The sequence below is a fragment of the Bos javanicus genome, chromosome 9, assembly GCF_032452875.1.
Source record: "Bos javanicus breed banteng chromosome 9, ARS-OSU_banteng_1.0, whole genome shotgun sequence".
NCBI lineage: Eukaryota > Metazoa > Chordata > Mammalia > Artiodactyla > Bovidae > Bos > Bos javanicus.
In genome coordinates, this window is record NC_083876.1 from 9,832,531 (window position 1) to 9,854,483 (window position 21,953).

At 45.3% G+C, this 21,953-nt stretch overlaps 1 protein-coding gene across 1 annotated transcript in view; it reads left to right on the top strand.

Annotated features, from left to right (window-relative positions):
- The window catches only part of SDHAF4 (succinate dehydrogenase complex assembly factor 4), a 43,294-nt gene extending 41,817 nt beyond the window's left edge, over positions 1 to 1,477 (top strand). The window contains exon 5 of the mRNA XM_061428709.1: positions 1,015 to 1,477. The gene's annotated coding sequence lies outside the window, so the exon portion shown is untranslated. The remainder of the gene's footprint in view (positions 1 to 1,014) is intronic.
- Positions 1,478 to 21,953: the final 20,476 nt, after the last annotated feature.

The window sequence follows — 21,953 nt, forward strand, 5'->3', positions numbered from 1 at the left end:
GAGTGAGTACGTGTGAACCACTTGGAGCAGTGCACAGCACATACCTCTCAGTGAGTTAGTGATCCTTACATCATAAATGTATTTTCCCAGGTCTCTAGGCTGCCTGGGGGGAAAGATTTAAAAACTGACATTTGAAATACTTGAGTTGAAATTGTTTTTAATGAATATAACATATAAAAGACTGTTAGTTAGATATTAGTGATTATTTGCATGGATGAACTGAGCTGAAATGTAGTTTATGTTAAACATAAAGTTCAGGCTAATATGAGAAAAGCCGGGGATGAAATGGGCCAGCTTAATCAGTTGTAAGCATTCAAAAGCTCCTGCCCTGTGGCCTTTGGATAACTCGGTCGGGAAAAGTCAAGTCTAGTTTACACAGCTGGGCTGAAGGAAGAATGGGAACCGCTGAGCCCCTGTAAGGTGTCCTCTGCTCTCCTCTGGCCTCACTCAGCCACCTGGACTGGACCTTCAGCCCCCAGTCTACATTTAAAAAAGTTGGGAAGGAAAGTTTGCAGAGCATGTAGAATGCAGTAGGCTGGTGATTATGTGATATGAGTTATAAGTGCAGTATCATCTGAGAAGATTATAGGAAGGCTTATTTAAGGGAATAAACTTTTTTTTTGGGGGGGGGGGGAAATACACTTTTTAAAAAGGGTATCCTACTTCAAACCAACCAGTGTGGTAACTGGGGTTAGTTATTCAGTCTTTATATCAGTTATCTCTCTCAGTCAGCATTTGTTTTCTAATTACAGTTACTGTGTCTGCTGCGAAGTAGTAACCACATTTCTTTAAAAATATTCTATAATATAGTCAACCTCCAGTGAATTTTTGCTACTTTTAACATTCCAGAAATATCATTTTCAATTAGTTCATTAATATTATTTTGTACCATATAGTTCCACACTAATCATCATATGTGATACACAAAAGACAATTATATACTTCAAAAACAAATGTAAAATATGTTGCAATGAAGTGTATTAATATAATAGACTCCTTAACCTCCATTAACAGTAGCATGTTCCAGGATAGTTATCATATATTAGAGGTAAAATCTGGTGACATAAAAACATTTATAGTCTATGTCCACCAAACATTCATGAAAGAACCTGAAGACTCACAGAAGATGATGTGGTGGCAATGGAAGAGTGTTACTCAGATCTGCGGGAAGCAGAGTTGATGGAGGACCCCAGCTGCTGCCCCTTGGACCCACCACTGTGTTCTTGATGAAGCCACACGTCCCCTACCAGTGAGTGAGTGTGGTGGGGCTGCGGTGAATGAGTGTTTCAGCCTGACCCCCAAAGACTCCCCACGAGCCTTGCAGATTTTTCTTATGGCTGTGTTTGCTGAGTGAGACTCTTCCCTCCCAACCCTTCTTTCCCTCTCTCCCCCCTTCACAGGTGTCAGACTCAGCCTTCTCCTTCCATTTATAGCTCACAAATGTCGCCCCAGTAAATCTCTCTCATGTTTAATCCCATCTTAGCATCTGTTTCTCAGAGAACTCAAACTAAACATGGATAATTATAAAAGAACAACTTCCAGACAGGTTTTCAGAAAATGTCATTAAAGTTTGTGGCTTTTTCTAGTATAATTATAATTTGAACACTAATTTTACATTGGAGATTTCTGGGAAACTGTAGGTTGAGCATTGGTGTACAAAGCTCCATAGTTTGAGTCTTGTATCTAGTAGGTGTTTTGGTGGAATTTAATCATGTCCAGCATTTTTTTCTTACTTCGATGTCAGATGTTATAACCCACCATAAGCCAAAATACAATATTATCAGCTATTAAACTATTAAACCTACTATTACCTCTTCCAACAGTACAAAGGATGACTCTACACATGGACATCACCAGATGGTCAGTACCAAAATCAAATCCATTATATTCTTTGCAGCTGAAGATGGAGAAGCTCTATACAGTCAGCAAAAACAAGACCTGGAGCTGACTATGGCTCAGATCATGAGGCCCTTATTGCCAAATTCAGACCTAAATTGAAGAAAGTAGGGAAAACCACCAGAGCATTCACATATGACCTAAATCCCTTATTACACGTGGAGGTGATGAATAAATTCAAGGGATTAGATCTGGTAGACAGAATGTCTAAAGAAGAACAAAGTTTCGTAACATTGTACAGGAGGAAGAGACTAAAATCATCCCCAAGAAAAAAAATGCAAGAAGGCGAAGTGCTTGTCTGAGGAGGCCTTATAACATAGCTGAGAAAAGAAGTGGAAGGCAAAGAAGAAAGGGAAAGATACACCCAACTGAATGCAGAGTTCTAGAAAATAGCAAGGAGAGGTAAGAAAGCCTTAAGTGAACAGTGTACAGATGAAGGAAGTAATAGAATAGAAAGACTATAGAGATATCTTCAAGGAAATGAGAGATACCAAGGGAACATTTCATGCAAAGATGGGCTCGATAAAGGCCAAAAATGGTGTGGACCTAACAGAAGTGGAAGATATTAAGAAGAGGTGGCAAGAATACACAGAAGAACTGTACAAAAATGGTCTTAATGACCCAGATAACCATGATGGTGTGATCACTCACCTAGAGCCAGACATCCCTGGAGTGTGAAGTCAAGTGGGCTTCAGGAAGCATTACTACAAATAAAGCTAGTGAGGTGATAGAATTCCAGCTGAGCTATTTAAAATCCTAAAAGATGATGCTGTGAAAGTGCTGCACTCAATATGCCAGCAAATTTGGAAAACTCAGCAGTATTCAGGACTGGAAAAGTTCAGTTTTAATTCCAGTCCCCAAAAAAGGCAATGCCAAAGAATGTTCAAACTACTGCAATTGCACTTATTGTACAAACTGTACAGTTGTGTGTATTTGACATGCTAGCAAGATAATGCTCAAAATCCTTCAAGCTAAGGTTCAACAGTATCTGAACTGAGAACTTCAGATGTACAAGCTGGAGTTAGAAAAGGCAGAGAAGCCAGATATCAAATTGCCGGTATCTGATGGATCATAGAAGAAGCAAGGGAATTCCAAAAACCATCTGCTTCATTGACTACACTAAAGCCTTTGACTGTGTGGATCACAACAAACTGGAAAATAGGAATACCAGATAGGAATACCAGACCACCTTACCTGTCTCCTGAGAAGCTTGTATGCAGGTCAAGAAGCAACAGAACCAGACATGGAACAATGGACTGGTTCCAAATTGGGAAAGGAGTAAGTCAAGGCTGTGTATTGTCACCCTGTTTATTCAACTTATATGCAGAGTACATCATGCGAAATGCCAGGCTGGATGAATCACAAGCTGGAATCAAAATTTCTGGGAGAAATATCAACAACCTCAGATATGCAGATGATATCACTCTAATGACAGAAAGTGAAGAGGAACTAAAGTGCCTCTTGATGAGAGTGAAAGGAGAGTGAAAAGGCTCGCTTAAAATTCAGCATTCAAAAAACTAAGATCATAGCACCCAGTTCCATCACTTCATGGCAAATAGATGAGGAAAAAGTGGAAACAGTAGCACATTTTATTTTCTTGGGCTGCAAAATTACTAAGGACAGTGACTGCAGCCACAAAATTAAAAGACGCTTACTCTTTGGAAGAAAAGCTGTGGCAAGCCTAGACAGTGTATTAAAAAGCAGGGACGTCACTTTGCCAACAAAGGTCTGTATAGTCAAACCTGTGGTTTTCCTAGTAATCTTGTACGGATGTGAGAGTTGGACCATAAAGAATTTGAGTGGTGAAGAATATATGCTTTTGAACTGTGGCTGAAGAAGACTCTTGAGAGTCCCTTGGACAGGAGGGAGATCAAACCAGTCAATCTTAAAGGAAATCCACCCTGAATATTCATTGGAAGAACTGATGCTGAAGCTCCAATACTTTGGCTACTGATGCAAAGAACTGACTCATTGGAAAAGACCCTGATGCTGGGAAAGATTGAAGGAGGGAGAAGAAGGCAATGACAGAGGATGAGATGGTTGGATGGCATCACCCAACTCAATGGACATGAATTTGAGTAAATTCAAGAGTTGGTGATGGACAGAGAACCCAGGAGTGCTGCAGTCCATGGGTTTGCAAAGAGTCGGACACTACTGAGCGACTGAACAACAACAAAAAGACATGTATAGTGTCCTCAAGCCATCCCTGGCCCAAGAAGAGCTTTCTTGGTGGGCATCCCCCTTAGAGTCACTGGACCCAAAGCTGCCAGGACTGGCTGCTCAGTGAATTATAAGAATTATTGAATGACCTGTGAATATTAAGTATTTGTGATTTGTGTTTGATATCAGTTCTGGTCCTCTGGGTACTTTGTTCTGCATGTCCCTCCTCGGATGCTTCAGTTGTAAGATCTCTTTCTGACACTCCATCTGCCTCTGGGGTTTGGTTCTCACAGACGCTGTTTGTGCCTCTCCCCATCCTGCTCCTTCTCTCTGCTGGAAGAGCAATACCACAGATTCTCTCTAAGCTAACCTCTCTCTGTCATCACCCGAATCTGGGGAAAGAAAAATGCAGGCTTCTCTACTCTTGGGGCTTCCCTCATAACTCAGTTGGTAAAGAATCAGCCTGCGATGCAGGAGACCCTGGTTCAATTCCTGGGTGGGGAAGATCAGCTGGAGAAGGAATAGGCTACGCACTCCAGTATTCTCAGGCTTCCCTTGTGGCTCAGCTGGTAAAGAATCCACTTGCAATGCGGGAGACCTGGGTTCAATCCCTGGGTCTCTACTGTTCAGGGGTTTTAGATAAAGATGATAGAATCTACTCTATGTCAGTGGTTATTAACCTTTTCAGTCTTAAGGCCCTTTTATACTCTTAAAATCTTTTACCGTCCGTAAATGGTATAGGACACCAATGAACTGTTGTTTATGTGTGTTATATCTGTCAATATGTGCTATATTAGGAATGAAAGATGAGCAGTATTTAAAATATTTAATTCATTTTAAAATAACCTAATAATAAGCCCATCACAAGTAAACATAAAATAACATCTTTTTGAAAAGCAACTAAGGTAAAATAACTTCCTGAAACAAACAAAAAAAATTAAGTGATATTGTGTTCTATGTTTATTGTTCTCTTTAATGTCTAATAAAAGGCAGCCGTATCATCTCGTATCATCTATTGGGATAATGTTTTAATTGTGGTGTAAGGAAGAAAATATGTCTTTATACAGACATGTAAATAGAAAAGAGAGGGTCTCACAGACCCCCTGAAAGGGTCTCAGGGTCCCCCAGGGTCCTTGGACCACACACTTCCAAGAACTGCTGAGCTGACGTACATTAAAAGTGTGTTAGTTGCTTAGTCATGTCTGATTCTTTGCCACCCCATGGACTGTAGCCTGCCTGGTTGCTCTGTCCATGGGATTCTCCAGGCAAGGATACTGGAGTGGGTGGCCATTCCCATCTCCAGGGGTCCTTCCCGACCCAGGGATCAAACCCGGGTCTCCTGCATTGCAGGCAGATTCTTTACTGTCCGAGCCACTCACCAGGGAAGCCAGACTTAAGTCACAGGGCAAGTGCCAAATACAGGCTCCTTAGAAAGGCGAGCAGAACAGGTGGAGCCTCCAAGACCAAATCTCAGAGCTCCAGAGAGCGCTGACGTGCAGGGAGCTGCGGCCTGAGATGCGGCTGCCCATCACCACCACCGGCCCCAGGACCGCTGAGGCTGCGGCTCACCACGCCGGCAAAATGAAGTCCAGGGCCGTTCTTTCTCCTCCTCTCCTCTCTGCTGTGGGCGGGTCCTGAAGGTGGAGGTCTGCACCCTGGGCGGGGGCGTGGGAGGAGGGGGGGGGGGCGGGGCGCGGGGCGCGCCCTGTACTGTTCAGGGTGAGTAAGGCAGGGATGCAGTCTGGGGAGCCATCTGCAGAGATCGTGCTCCAGAGGATTTTGACAGACACAGACACTACCTGTCCACCACTGGCATCAGAGAAAGCTACCTGAAAAGCAGTTTCACTGGGGCATACTACGTGTTAGTGTAACATATATGAAATATATAGGCATGTAGAAGGTTTAGTAATCCCTCAAACATGGCTTCCCACATGGCGCTAGCAGTAAAGAACCTGCTTCCTAGTGCAGGAGACCTAAGAGATGTGGGTTCAATCCCTGGGTGGGGAAGATCCCCTGGAGGAGGAAATGGCAACCTACTCCAGTATTCTTGCCTGGAGAATCCCACCGACAGAGGAGCCTACAGCCCATAGGGTCGCAAAGGACACGCCTGAAGCGACTTAGCACACACACAAACATGTTACATGGCTATTCCTGCTCATTTGAAGAACGTTTCCGTAAGAGCAGTGTAAAAATAAAGTTTAAATAATCCCTAAAAGGTGTTAAATGTCTGTTCCTGCTAATTTGAAGAGTCCTTCCGTAAAGATTGGACATTGGAGCCTATGATTTATTTGTATGCCTTTTACACAGCCTTAGTTATAATAAATATGAAAAATTAGTTACATGAAAATGGGTTAAAATTTAGCAGCCTGTATTCTTTTAAAATACCACTTAGGTATATTTAGGCCCTGTGTTCCTAACCTAGTTGTAGGAAGTGAAATCTTGTCTGAAGGCTTGAGTCCACAGTCCTGTTAGCAGTTGCTGGTGGAAGGAGTCAAGGACACACTGAGAAGCAGTTTGCTGCTGGTGCAGGTGTGGGAAGGACATGGACATCAAAGGAGCATTTTAGAAGCCAATTACAAGGGAATGTTGGAGGCTGAAAATACGCACAGGGGAAAACTAGGAAAGCGTCTTTGCAGGCTTGCCTCTAAGTAGCCCCTTTGGAAAAACCTGAATTTATAAACTGACATGTTAAAGACTGGACTGTAACCACTGTCTTAAACCACTGTGTGTTCCCTAGCACAGGGGGTCTCTGTGTTCAAACTGGCGTCTACAACTTCAGAGTTATATAACATTTGGCTTCTGTGGTTTACCAGAAGAGGTTTATATTTTGTTTCATTCCTAAGTCAATGACTCAGGTAAATCCTTTTATTTTTAAAAAAGCTTACATAAGATTTTATTTTTGACATTTTCTAATTTGCATTCTGCTGGTCAGAAGTCTCAGAACTTTTGAGTGGGTGGCTTCATATCAAGTCTGAGCCCTGGATTATATGAGTCATGGCCCTGCCATTGTCCATATCTACATTCCGAATGCTCCAGCAGGGCAAAACCTCCAGATCTTGTTATTTCACGGTTTATGTTGATAAGCTCATGCTGACTAGAACGCCCCCTACCTTCCTCTACCATCGTGTCTTGTCGTCCTCTTGTCCTTTGTAGAATGAGGCTAGGCATAAACAAATTGTGAAATGCCCTTCTCTACTACGAAAACCTGTCAGACCCTAATGCTTCCCCAGCCCGTTAGCCCTGACAGCCTGTGACTCCGCCAGCAGCTCCTCGTCGCAGAGCCCTGCCTTCACGCACGCATGTGCTATGCTGCTTCTGGTGACTTGGCCCTGGTCCTCCAGGCCAGTGTTCTGGGGGGTTTTTCTGTTCTGTAGGAGTTGTTGTTCAGTTGGTCAATTCTGTCTGACTCTGCTACCCCATGGACGCCAGGCTTCCTTGTCCTTCACTATCCTGGGGTTTGCTCAGACTTGTATACATTGAGTCGATTATGCCATCCAACCATCTCATCCTCTGTCACCTCCTTCTCCTTCCCTCAGCCTTTCCCAGCATCAGGGTCTTTTCCAGTGAGTCAGCTCTTTGTGTCAGGTGGCCAAAATATTGGAGCTTCAGCTTTGGTATCAGTCCTTCCAAAGAATATTCAGGGTTGATTGCCTTTAGGATGGACTGGTTTAATCTCCTTACTGTCCAAGGGATTCTCACGTCTTCTCCAACACCAGAGTTTGAAAGCGTCAATTCTTCGGTGCTCAGCCTTCTTTATGGTCCAACTGTCACGTCCGTACATGACTACTAGAAAACTCCGTAGGGGTTAGAATTCCCCAAACTGCGTTTTTACTGAGGGTTCTGAGTGCAGGTTAAGTTCTGCCATTTAGGTGCTCTTAGTGGGATTTGAACGGGGGCGTGCGGGGGCTGCGGTCCTGCTTGACTGTTGTGGCCCCCGGCACAGGCGGAGACTGGCTCTGCCCATGGCGCAGGTCAGCGTCCAGTCACCAGCCCTGCGGGGCCCAGAGGCATGCCATGGTGACACCTGTGACTCCTGAGGGCTGGCCAGCGGCTGTGGTAGTGTCCTCTTGTCCTGACCAGTTCGGATAGAGAAGTGAGTTCCACTTCCCTCGCTGCGATGGGGTGAGTGTCGCCCCTGCCAGAAGCCACTCTAGAGACCTTTTCCTTGAAGTTATTCCTAGAAGCTTAGTCTAGTCACTGCCAACCAGCGCTTCCAGAAATGCAGTCGGCACTTGAATACCCTTCTGTTTAGAATAGCTGGAGAGATCTGTTTTCCATGATGAACCTTGCATGTCCGGTATTTATCTACACGGAGACCGTCGTTGTCAGCTTTGTTCCTAGACTTCCCGCCCCTTTTCCGTATGTAGTCTGCAGCTCTCTCCAGATACCTGACCACCCACATGGCAGTCCTTCCGCAGCTGACCAACAGGATTTCCAGAAAGACAGAAAGAAACAGAGAAGAGGAAGAGAGAAACAGAGTAGAAATTATTAAAGAATCAATACAAGACTATTTAGCAGAATCAGAGGATCCATTGCCAGACTAAAGAAGCCCACCAGCAGTGATTCCATGAAATTACAGACAATCAAGAATAAAGAGAACATCAAAAAGCTTCCAAAAAAGAGACATTTTTAAATGTCACATAGGGAAAAAAAAGGTATCAAGCTTTCCAACAGAACACAGGAAAATAATAAAGCAATCTGATACAAATTTTGAGGGTAAATTTTTTTTTAATTTAGAATTAAATGCAGCCAATATAGCCTGCCTATCGAGTGTAAGCATAGAACATACAAAATCAAGTAGGGGAATAGAATATAAACATTTTCACACAGTAAATCCTAGGGAAAAAGAAACAACTTCAGTCCCATGTACTTCATCTTAGAAAACTACTGATACCTGTGCCTTAGCAGAAAAAGGGCATAACTGAAACAAACAAAACAACAGCAAAACGTGGATCCAGGAAGCAAGAGCGTCAACACAGGGAAGTTCTAGGACTTGCTCCAGAGGAGAGTGAAGTGGGAAGCATGTGGAAGGGGACCCAGGACAGGCAGGTGAAAGTGGTAGTCCGTCATTTAACATGCTTGAGCATTCAGTCAGTTCAGCTCAGTCGTGTCCGACTCTTTGCAACCCCATGAATCGCAGCACGCCAGGCCTCCCTGTCCATCACCAACTCCCGGAGTTCACTCAAACTCATGTCCACTGAGTCGGTGATGCCATCCAGCCATCTCATCCTCTGTCATCTCCTTCTACTCCTGCCTTCAATCTTTCCCAGCATCAGGGTCTTTTCAGATGAGTCAGTTCTTCACATCAGGTGGCCAAAGTAATGGAGTTTCAACTTCAGCATCAGTCCTTCCAATGAATAGTCAGGACTGATCTCCTTCAGAATGGACTGGTTGGATCTCCTTGCAGTCCAAGGGACTCTCAAGAGTCTTCTCCAACACCACAGTTCAAAAGCATTGATTCTTCAGAACTCAGCTTTCTTTATAGTCCAACTCTCACGTCCATAGCATATTAAAAAGCAGAGACATTACCTTGCCAACAAAGGTCCATCTAGTCGAGGCTATAGTTTTTCCAGTAGTCATGTATGGATGTGAGAGTTGGACTGTGAAGAAAGCTGAGCACCGAAGAATTGATGCTTTTGAACTGTGGTGTTGGAGAAGACTCTTGAGATTCCCTCGGACTGCAAGGAGATCCAACCAGTCCATTCTAAAGGAGATCAGCCCTGGGTGTTCATTGGAAGGAATGATGCTAAAGCTGAAACTCCAATACTTTGGCCACCTCATGCGAAGAGCTGACTCATTGGAAAAGACTTTGATGCTGGGAGGGATTGAGGGCAGGAGGAGAAGGGGACGACAGAGGATGAGATGGCTGGATGGCATCACCAACTCGATGGACATGAGTTTGAGTAAACTCCAGGAGTTGGTGATGGACAGGGAGGCCTGGTGTGCTGCAATTCATGGGGTCTCAAAGAGTCGGACATGACTGAGTGACTGAACTGAACTCACATCCATACGTGACTACTGGAAAAACCATAGCTTTGAATAGACAGACCTTTGTTGGCTTGAACATTAGAAAACTTGTTTAAAACATTTGACAAATATTGGAGAATTTAGGAAACATTAACAGGTACCAAGAAAACTATTCAATTAAAAAATGAGATAGTTATTAAATTATTAACTCCAGGAACAACAAAACTTTTTGTACAAGAAAGGATATGTAGCTTCAGTACACTATTTGGCTCAGAAGGTATGTGATTATCACACAATCCTAATAAATCCTTACCTGTATGGAGAGGAGGGGGAAGAAGTGGGCAGAGGATGATATGTTGACCGTATTATAGGAAGTCAAGAGATATTTGATGAAACTGATGAATCCAAGGATGACAGTGTATGCATATTATTTAGAAATCTGGCAGTAGATACCCGGAGAATCAAGCAGAAGAGCTGAAAGTAGTTTCATTCATTTCTTAAATGAAACTATTAGGTACTATTTTAAGAATTTATACATATTAAATGGGCTCCAAAATCACTGCAGATGGTGACTGCAGCCATGAAATTAAAAGACGCTTACTCCTTGGAAGGAAAGTTATGACCAACCTAGATAGCATATTCAAAAGCAGAGACATTACTTTGCCAACAAAGGTTCGTCTAGTCAAGGCTAGGGTTTTTCCAGTGGTCATGTATGGATGTGAGAGTTGGACTGTGAAGAAGGCTGAGCGCTGAAGAATTGATGCTTTTGAACTGTGGTGTTGGAGAAGACTCTTGAGAGTCCCTTGGACTGCAAGGAGATCCAACCAGTCCATTCTGAAGGAGATCAGCCCTGGGATTTCTTTGGAAGGACTGATGCTAAAGCTGAAACTCCAGTACTTTGGCCACCTGATGCAAAGAGTTGACTCATTGTAAAAGACTCTGATGCTGAGAGGGATTGGAGGCAAGAGGAGAAGGGGACGACAGAGGATGAGATGGCTGGATGGCATCACTGACTCAATGGACGTGAGTCTGAGTGAACTCCGGGAGTTGGTGATGGACAGGGAGGCCTGGCGTGCTGCGATTCATGGGGTTGCAAAGAGTTGGACATGACTGAGCGACTGATCTGATCTGATCTGATACATATTAACACATATATATGGAATCTTGGAAAATGGTACTGATGTACCTATTTGCAAGGCAGGAACAGAGGTACAGAGAGAAGGGACTTGTGGACACAGCAGGATAAGGAGAGGGTGGAATGAATTAGAGTAACGTTTGACATATATACACTGCTGCTGCTGCAAAGTTGCGTCAGTTGTGTCTCTCTGTGCGACCCCATAGATGGCAGCCCACCAGGCTCCTCTGTCCCAGGGATTCTCCAGGGAAGAACACTGGAGTGAGTTGCCATTTCCGAGGTGGGATTGGGGTGGCGGGAGGGAGGCTCCAGCAGGAGGGGATATGTGTCAACATAGAGCTGATTCACATTGTTGTGCAGCAGAAGCCAACACAACATTGTAAAGCAGTTGCACTGCAATTAAAATTTTTTAAAAAATAATTTACACAGGTTCGTTGTAGAAATTTAGAAAACACAGTATAAAGAAGAAAACAAAAATCATCCATAAAACCTCTGTACTCACTTAACCTTTGATGTTCTTCAATAATCTAAGTATGTATACATGCTTTTTATGTTATCCTAACAATTTCATAGTGAAAATGATGTTTCACTGTTTTAATGTTCACTTTTTTAGTCACAAGTGATGTTAAACACTCTTCTCTAATCAGCTTTTGTAGTCTTCTGTTAATTGCTTTTTCTTGTCTTTTGCTCATTCCCTATTGGTCTTTTGTTATCAATTTGTACGAAACTTTTGCTTTTCCCTTGTAGTCTTTGTGTTGAAGTTTTTATTACTTTTGTGGGGTCAGATTTTTTTTTTTTTTTCTCTCTCTGTATAACTTGGCCTCTGTGACCTTAATTACTGGATCCCTTCCCACGTTCCTTGGTGGTTCCTGCCCGTGATGAAGTCTTAAGTTCTGGGTCCTTCCTGGTCTGGCCGTTGACATCTGTTGCGGCCCTTCCTTCCCAGTCAAGTCCCACACACAGGCTTTTCAGCACCTCCACAAGAAAGCGGATCAACAACCTTCCGCCCGAAGTGCCGTCTTCCTCACTGTCTGCCCAGAGAGCACCTAGTGAGCTATGCCTCACGTCCTAGACTAACTTTCCCGTGTTATTTCCACAGTCAACTACTGCAGACATACTAAATTGTTTTAGAGTCAATTTTAATTCTTTGTCTTCCATTAGTCTGTGGACTCCCTGTGTCGTACCCGGGTTTATTTTGTCAGCTTTGTACCCCCATTTGCAGCATGGTGCTGGTCATTTAGTAAACACTCAGCAGGTGTTGGCTCAGTGTTGACCCCTTCATTATTCGTACCGGGCAGAACTTCAGTGGCCCCAAGACTCCCTCTCCCATCAGTAGGATGTCCATAAATAGGATGAGAAAGCCGTTCCGTTGATTAGGCTATGTTATATGGCAATGATGATGGAATAGTCCTTCTGGTGGTCAAGTTACCTTTGTAAGAATCCACTGCAGCCAGCCAGGGGAGGAGTCTCCTGCTGGCTTTGAAGTAAGACCCTCTGTTGTGAGAGTGCAGTTGGCTGGGCCCCGAAGGCAGCTTTCAAGAGGTGAACGTGGTCCTCTGTCCTACAACCACAAGACTCTGAATCCCACAGACCACCTGAATGAAGTTGGAAGCAGGTTCTGAGCCTCAGATGGAATCCCAGCTCCAGCTGACGCCTGGATTTTAGCATGGTGAGACCCCGAGCAGAAGACCCAATGCCCCAGAACCCAGACACTGGACCCAGGGAAGCTGTAGATTATGTTTGCTGTTTCAGCAGCAACAGGAAGCTGGTCACAGTGTTCAAGCTGGTGTTACTAGGGCATCAGCCTCGAACCTCGGCACCAAGGACTCGGCTGGTTTTTAAGACATTGCATTTTGGGTAACTGGATCCTTGTTTTCATTAGTTGTACAAGAGAATTGCTCTCAGACCTACTCTGCTATGCTGTTGCTCCATCTCAGAAGAAACGAAGCCCTGCTACCTGCAGGCCTTCTTCCCTGGGATGCTTCCCCAGGGACCGACAGCTAAGCTTAATTCCTGCTCTGGGGCTCCTTCCTGCTGCGTTCCATCAGCCTGTGGTACCGCTCTGGTTACCTCACAGTGAGCCTGCTCCCCTGGACGGATCCTGTGAGTGAGCTCTACCTCTCTTTATTGTGACATTTTCGTGTGCCATGTTGGTCTGCTGCACTGAGCTTCCCGCAGCAGCCTACAGCCTGGTCTCACTGGCTGCCCGGAAGATAAGACTGTTCCTTCTCACAGTGTTCCCTGTAATAGGTTTCCTAGCCCAGGATGGTTTTCTAGAATCGGGCCAGTTGCCTCCCTCAGGCGAGATACAATAGTTAATCCTAAATCAACTTTAAATTGCTATAAAGATACCCCCCAAATTCTTTTACGAATGTATTTGTTAAAGAGTAATGCATTTTTTTCCTGAAAACATCCAAAAATACTAAAAGGCTTGGAATTTTCTCAGGTTTCTAACGTCAGTATGAGACAGGTTAGCAAAAAGTTCCGCTTGAGTTGCATGGCGTGGGATGAGAACAAGTGGGCAGCGGTTAAGGAAGGCAAAGAGGGGCAGGCGGGGCCTGTGTGCAGCCTAAGGAGAGAGGGAGGGCTAGGAGGGTTTGGCCCAGAGACAGGCTTGGTCTCAGCGTGTCTGAGGCCCGTCCTGGCCTGAGGGCAGTTGCTCTAAGGGTGCAGACTGTGCCTCAGCACTGCCCTCGTTCTCAGCAAACGGGCCGTGACCCTCAGGCTGTGTAAGGCCTCAGGCCCTTACATAGGCCCACTGTTAAAAACCATTAAACTTACCCCACTTTTTAGAACAGTCACATTCACTTAAACTACCAGTGTTATTTGCATTTAACCTTTATTGAGGAAACCTAAAAAGAATGACTAGAAATGGGAGTCAGCTCCAGCCAAATTACAAAACTCTTTACCATATTCAGATGGTCTCCAAAATTTAGAGTACCTGAACTGTGAGAGGCAAGGATGGTTTCAGAAAGAATCCTGCTGACGTTCTCAGATGCTGTGCTGAAGCAAAGCTCCACCTCTGGCTGCAAGCAGCTCGGCTCAGCTGAGGGCCAGTGCAGGGCTGAGGTGCCCCGGACGGCCTGCCAGGCCCTCCACCCACCCACCGCCCCACCGCAGGCCGGCGAGCAGGCCTTGTCACCCCTCTCAGGTTGAGTCACTAGAAAGATGCTTAGGCATGAAATGTCATAGCTATTTCAGTCAGTGAGATACAAGACAGTTCCCATTTTTCTTCAAAATTAGAGTTGCAGATAAATCTTGCCGGACATACCCAGAACTATTTCAAGACCTCCATATCATGGTTTAAGTCCTCTGTGAAAACTTTCTTTTCTCCACACTTTTCCAACTATGCTCTCTGACACTGCTCACATCCGTCACCTCCCAAAAGCCCTCCAGATCCTCACTTGTTTTAAGTTAAAGGTGTTGCTCATTAGAAGGCATTAATGACCTCTGACACATCCTTTGCCGCTGGGCATTAAGCAGTGCCCTCAACAAAGGTCCATCTAGTCAAGGCTATGGTTTTTCCTGTGGTCATGTATGGATGTGAGAGTTGGACTGTGAAGAAAGCTGAGCGCTGAAGAATTGATGCTTTAGAACTGTGGTGTTGGAGAAGACTCTTGAGAGTCCCTTGGACTGCAAGGAGATCCAACCAGTCCATTCTGAAGGAGATCAGCCCTGGGATTTCTTTGGAAGGAATGATGCTAAAGCGGAAACTCCAGTAGTTTGGCCAGCTCATGTGAAGAGTTGACTCATTGGAAAAGACTCTGATGCTGGGAGGGATTGGGGGCAGGAGGAGAAGGGGATGACAGAGGATGAGATGGCTGGATGGCATCACTGACTCGATAGACGTGAGTCTGTGTGAACTCCAGGAGTTGGTGATGCACAGGGAGCCCTGGTGTGCTGCAATTCATGGGGTCACAAAGAGTTGGACACGACTGAGTGACTGAACTGAACTGTGGAAAGAGACCAGACATGTCATCTTTGTTATTGCTGCTTACACTCTTATTATGGAAAGTTGCAAAATACACAAAAAGTAGAAAGAGTAACATAATGTGTCCCCCGTGTAGCAATTACCCAAGTTTAACAGTTGTTGGTATTTATCTGAGTTTGTTTCATTACCCCCTTAACACTTTTCCTCCCCTCTAAGATACTCTACAGCCAACAACTTCAGACTGAATGTCTCATTTTCAGATAGAGGAGTTAAGCAAGTTTCAGAGGATTTCAGAGAATGGCCCCTGGCCGAGTGGCCAGTCTAGCAGGGGCATGACACCTGGGGGTGTCCACATGAAGGAGGCACTAGCCCAGAGCTAGGATGTTGAAGTCAAGGGATTTGTAAAATACATCTTTTCTGAGAAAGAACTGATCTTGACTGCAAACCAAAAAAAAAGTCTTGTTCTTTTAAGGTTTCACCTTAAGTATAAGAAGATTGTGCCTATATTCACTTCAAGGTATTTATTTTAGATGTAAAATACTCATAATGACATTGGGTTAAACATCCTGTTGCAAGTATGATGACAGCCTATTGGGTCTCAGTTATTCAGTTCTATTGCTTGCTTTTGGAGACCAGGAATGGGGATTTCACAAATTTTAGAAAATACATTAAAAAGTTTAATCATCTTTCACATTAAGGAAAATTATTATTGATTCAGTTCTCTTTGATTACATAGTATGTTTCCATTTCTTTTCCTTTGAGAAAGTGGCATTTAGACTCATAGCAGCTGTTTTATTCCTTAAGCGAATCTCTATTTTCAAATATTCAATACCTCGGACAGCCCCCGTGTACCTTTCCATGTACATGTAACCCAGGTGAAGGCTTCCTTCTTGCCCTGGCGTGTTTGGGAGAGGGGATGTGTCCCTCTGTCCTGTGTGATAGTCCTCAGTGCAGAGGGGTCCTGCCTGCTGTGGCTCACAGCCCGTCTACGCCTCCCACCCCACCACCTCTGTTGGGATGCTGAAGATGCAGCCAGGCTCGAGGAGAGTGGCTGGAAAGACCGCGCTTCCTGCAGGGCGGAGTCCCTTCCCTCTGGGGCTCATGCAGCCCCTCCTGAGGGTGCAGGGCGACCGAGGCTGTGTTTGGGGGCAGCACATGGCAGGGAGCAGCCGCACACTAACATGACAGTTGTTCAGGAAAAAGCCACTGCACTTTGTTCTTAGGTTCAGTTCAGTTCAGTCACTCAGTCGTGCCCGACTCTTTGCGACCCCATGGACTGCAGCATGCCATCACCAACTCCTGGAGCTTGCTCAAACTCATGTCCATCAAGTCAGTGATGCCATCCAACCGTCTCATCCTCTGTTGTCCCCTTCTCCTCCAGCCCTCAATCTTTCCCAGAATCAGGGTCTTTCCCAATAAGTCAGTTCTTAGCATCAGGTGGCCAAAATATTGGAGTTTCAACTTCAGCATCAGTCCTTAGGTTAGTGGTTTCCTTTAATTATGGTGGCCTCACCAGTCTAGTAAGGAGAGGCAAATATTGTGTTTTTAAGATGTTTCACGTGTCTCTTACTTTCCCAGGGAAGTAAGTAGCTGTTACATGCAGGCTTTTGGAGGGGCACTAACCCAGACTTGCCTCTGAAGGAGACAGGAGGAGGGTCAGGCTACAGCTTCAGCTTTCCCCTACCCCAAGCAGCAGCCGGTGGAAACACCCCTGGGGTGGGGATAGAGTGAGGATACTTGGGGCTAAAGGCCAAGTCCACAGCCTCAAAAACTGCACTTGTTTCCTGGGGTCACCACAATGAAGCAGCACAAACCAGCTTAAGCAATAGGAGTGTGTGCTCTCATAGCTCTAGATGCTGGAAGCCTACAGTGCAGGAGTCCCTCCGAGACCCACAGGGGACACGCCTTCCTTGTCTCTTCCTGGCTTTTGAAGGGACACTGGCCGTCCTTGGTGACCCGTCCTCTGTGGCCCGTCCTCTGCATGCTCACTACTCCAGGGTCTCCCGCCACAGTCACACAGCTTTCTCACGGTGTGTCTCTGGATTCACATGGCATCTTCTTATAAGGACAGCAGTCATGCTGGATTAGGGGCCCACCCTCCTCATCTTAACAAATTATGCTTTTTCCAAATAAGGTCATATTCTGAGGTTCCAGGGGTTAGAGCCTCAACATATCGTGTCCGGGGAAATACATTTCACCCTGTAACAGGGCACAAGAGACCTTTACTGAGCCTGGTGTGAAGGAGGCCACCACCAGCCTTTGAATAGACCCAGGGAGTTTTTGGAATGCTAACAGCTCTCAGCATCAGCCAACCAGCAGCCAGAGGCTCTCCGACTCTCTCAACTGTACACACTTACAGACACTTACACTACCTCCGGGAGGGGAAGGAGCCTGCCCACTGCACCCACCCCCAAACAGTAGGACTGTGCTTTCATTTCCCTGGGCAGGAGGCAGACATGGGGACACAGCCCCTGAGTGCCGGGGGTAGGTCAGAGGACCAGTCTTGACACCTGTGTTCTCAGCACTCCCTTGGCTGTCCCCTCCTCCCGCCTCCTGCCTTTTCTCACGCGGTGCCTCATTTTTTTCACTCACCCTCCACAGATGCTGGTGTTTTACGTTAGGATACTCTCCTTTCATTCTGCCATTCAAAACTTTTATGGCTTCTATACACATGGGCAAAAAAAAGTCAAAACTGCCACCTCCTGCTGGTCAACAGTCTTAGTAACAACATGTTGCAGTGACAGTTTTTCTTTACTACATCCTATATAAAATGTGTAGGAAGAACACATTCCCCTACCAGACCCTATAGGCAGCAGGGAAGGGATGGAAAAAACATGCATCGCCTCAGTCAGTCCCCAGGGGCCAAGAATAGGGGAGCCTGAATTTTTTTCTTCCAGTTATATAAAAAATCAAAGAAATGCCCCATTTCTGCTCAAATTCATTTGAGATATCACCACCCTGATTTTTCCTTAGTTTAAAAACTAAAATCCATCTTCAGTTTTTTTAAATCACATAAATAGCAACCTCCCACTCAGAGAGAAAATGGAAACCTCTGTACACTCTTCTGTAATCAGAGCATCTTCACCCAGTCACAAAGAGGGGGGAAATTCAAGAAATAAAGTACAACAGGCAAACTATTTATAAAACCATAAAAAATTATGTAAAAGCATTTGTTAAATTTGATAATACAACTAATTATCGATAAAAATTGTTAAACCACTTGATTTATTGAATAACTTTCAAAAACTCTCCTTTAAGACAATGAGAAGGCAGGTCTGCAGGAAACTGTCCTGTACCCTCCCTTAGTAGAAAACCATTAAGGTGGTTTTAGCCATCTGAATGCAGGATCACGTTACAAGCAGGAAGTCAATTTATTTTATATTTATAAAATTTTATATAAATAAAGTGACTCATTCCCCTGAAGCTTTATCAGCCATAACCTATAGGAAAGGATGTGGGGAAGGTAATGGCAACTCACTCCAGTATCCTTGCCTGGAGAGGAGCCTGGTGGGCTACAGTCTATGGGGTTGCACAGAGTTGGACCCAACTGAGCGACTAATTAACAACTGCTGCTGCTTGGGGAGTAAGTTACAGGGCTGAGACCCATCACCAAAAAAGGGCAGTAAAACAGAGGGTGTTGCAGACTTGGTAGGAGAAGGCGATGGCACCCCACTCCAGTACACTTGCCTGGAAAATCCCATGGTCGGAGGAGTCTGGTGGGCTGCAGTGCATGGGGTCGCACAGAGTCGGACACGACTGAAGTGACTTAGCAGCAGCAGCAGACTTGGTCACCTCCCTCCCTTAGTAAAGAACTCTTTCTCTTTAGTCAGTAAAGAATTGTATCGTATCCAATTAGTCATCAAACAAACAAAACCCTCTCATCTCTTCCTGTCCCTTCCCATGGATTATTGCAGTCATTTTCTTTATTTTTGCCCTGAGTCTTTCGTTTTAGAGTCACAGACTCCCTACTTAAAATCTCTTTTCCTTGCTCCGCTCAATACTTAAAAATTCGTCTCCACTGTCTTCTACACAGCACTGCCCATTAACCTTCCAAAATTTGCTTGGTATCGTTTCTCTGTTGCCAAAGGATAAAGGATGAAAGCCACACTTACTTGCCTCAACCATGGGGCTCCACCCAACCTCTCAGCCTGACCCCTGCTTACTTGTAACAGAGCGGGCGCTTCTGCTACCTGCATCCCTGACTTCCCTGCAGCAGCCTGTTACTCTCTTGGCCCATCCGCGTCCTCCCTGTCCTGCTCCCAGAATGATCTGCTCTTGTAGGGCGTTCATCACACACAGCTTCCACAAGCTACTCACAATTGCCGGTTATCCTGAAGTGAGAGGATGTCTTTGTCTTTGGATTGTAAGCTTCACAAGGGCAGGGACCCTGACTGTGTTTCCGTGCCTCTCTTCATAGTACCTGAAACAATGCTTTGTCCGGAATGGCAAAACCAGTAAACTTTCGTGGATTGAAAAAAACAACATAAAGATGGAAAGAGGCAAGTGAGAACAGGCCAGTGCCCGGATCGTGTTCTTGCAGAGCTGAGAGCAGTGCCTTGAGTTCAGTGTCGCAGGGAGAACCAGGGTAGGGCAGATGGCGTCTCTGAGGAGTGGGACTGCGGGTTTGGGGAAGGATGCGGGTGAAGGTAAGTGCTTACCTTGGGGTCGTGGCTGAGGTTCTGACCGCAGACTATAGATCTGCAAAGAGCTTGATGATCTCCAGGTGCAGCCACGTCACAGAGGGGCGGAGCCCAGGGAGGACCGGGCTGACCTGCTGCTCAGAAGCTCCTCCCACCCCGCCCCATGGCCGCTCTGCACTAAGTGTCAGCTGTCCCTAGTTTAGAAAGGCAGGTTTCCAGTCTGAATTTGTTTTACTGGAGGAGTCTGTGGTAAATGTTCATGTAATACTTTCCTCCACACTCAGCCATTTCGAGACTAACATAGGCTGTAGATGAAACTGATAGTCGAGCCCATAGATGTCTTCTTAACTTAAAAGCGAGTTGCTGCCTCCACGTCAAGATTCTAAGGAAGCCTGTTTGCTTTCTTAACTTCTTGGGGGAAAAAAATGAAAGTATTAGTAGCTCAGTTGTCTCCGACTCCATGGCCAGCCTCCTCTATCTGTGGGATTCTCCAGGCAAGAATACTGGAGTGGGTGGCCATTCCCTTCTCCAGGTGATCTTCCTGACCCAAGGGATCAAACCCAGGTCTCCTGCATTGCAGACAGATTCTTTACCATGAGCCACTGGGGAAGCCCCTTACAATCATAAAGTGTGTGTGTGAAAGTCGTTCAGTCGTGTCCACCTCTTTGTGACCCCATGGTCTATATTGTCCATGGAATTCTCCTGGGCCAGAATACGGGAGTGGGTAGCCTTTCGCTTTTCCGGGGGATCTTCCCAACCCAGGGATTGAACCCAGGTCTCCCACATTGCAGGCGGATTCTTTACCAACTGAGCCACCAGGGAACCCCTACAATCATAAAAGAGCCCAGTAAAAATGTATGCACATTGGTCCAGCAATTCCACCTTTATTTAAGCTGTACTTATGATTAGGATTACAGTATTGTTATAATAGCAAAAGACTAAATATAATCCCCCACCCCCAGTCATCATCAGGACTGATGAATCAGCTGTGGTGCAGAACACTGTGGCCCTGGAAGACGAGGCCCTGCTGAGTGACAGCCTCCGGGGTATGTTGTTCAGTGAAAAGCGCAGGACACAGGACAGTAGGTGCAGCTCGCTGGCCCCTGTCTGGGCCTGTGTTGGGGGAGGGGCTGTCTATCATTCTGCTCAAGGGGACTTCATGTTAAAAAAAATTGTTTTCAAGTGTTGAAATAGGGTAAGAAAATTAAAATAGGCTAAGAAAGTATATAGGCATACCCATACATAAGAAGGCATAGACCTTCTTACCCTATTTGAATTTTCTCTATATGTATGTATTACCTTTTCAATTAAAAAGAGCTCATTTTAAAAGGCTCAAAAGATAAAAATCCCTTTTGGAACCAAAATTGTATTATATCATTATTATGCATTACACTGTTCAGTAGAGAAACTTCAAGAATCCGCTGTGAATCGAGGTATGAATGTCAGAAAATGATTGTTCATGTGTTTGGAGACTTAGGTACTGCTTCGTATTTTAATTTTGTCGCCAGAGGTTTGCATCAGAATGTGCCATAGAGTAAGTCTGCTTATTTCTTTCCAGGATGAAGTGAAGAATCTACAAAGGCTGGCTCCTTGAAGCCTGTGGGTAAGTTTTAGAGGCACGCCCCTCTCCAATGCAGAGAAGGCGTCAGTCAGGGTGAAATAGAAGGTCCCTTGCTGTTTGTGTCAGGCTTTCAGCTTCCTTTCCCTGTTACCTTGAGCAAATCAGGTCTCCTGCAATCTAACTTTCTTCCTACATAAGGGGGAGTTACTTCTGCCACACTGGTCTCCAGGTGGGTCACAGGGAGCCAGTGAGGGATGGAAATCACATCTAAGGGATTGTTTATCATTTCACTACTCAGCATGTGCAAGTCACATTGCAAACATCCCCCAGAAGAGTAGCCGGACACTCAGCCGTCAGCTTTCTGGAGTTTTCTGAGAAGACAGCCACTGTGAACCCACTGGCTCAGAACATGCGGGGACAGCTCTGCTCACTAATATGTGTAAACTGAAACCTCGCTGACAGGAGGTGACTTCAGAATGAAAGCAAAGTGAAAGTGAAAGTGTAGTGGCTCGGTTGTGCCCAACTGTTTGCAACCCCATGGACTGTAGCCCCCCCAGGCTCCTTCGTCCATGGGATTCTCCAGGCAAGAATATGAGAGGGGCAGTTTCCATTCCCTTCTCCAGGGGATCTTCCCAACCCAGAGATCGAACCTGGGTCTCCCAC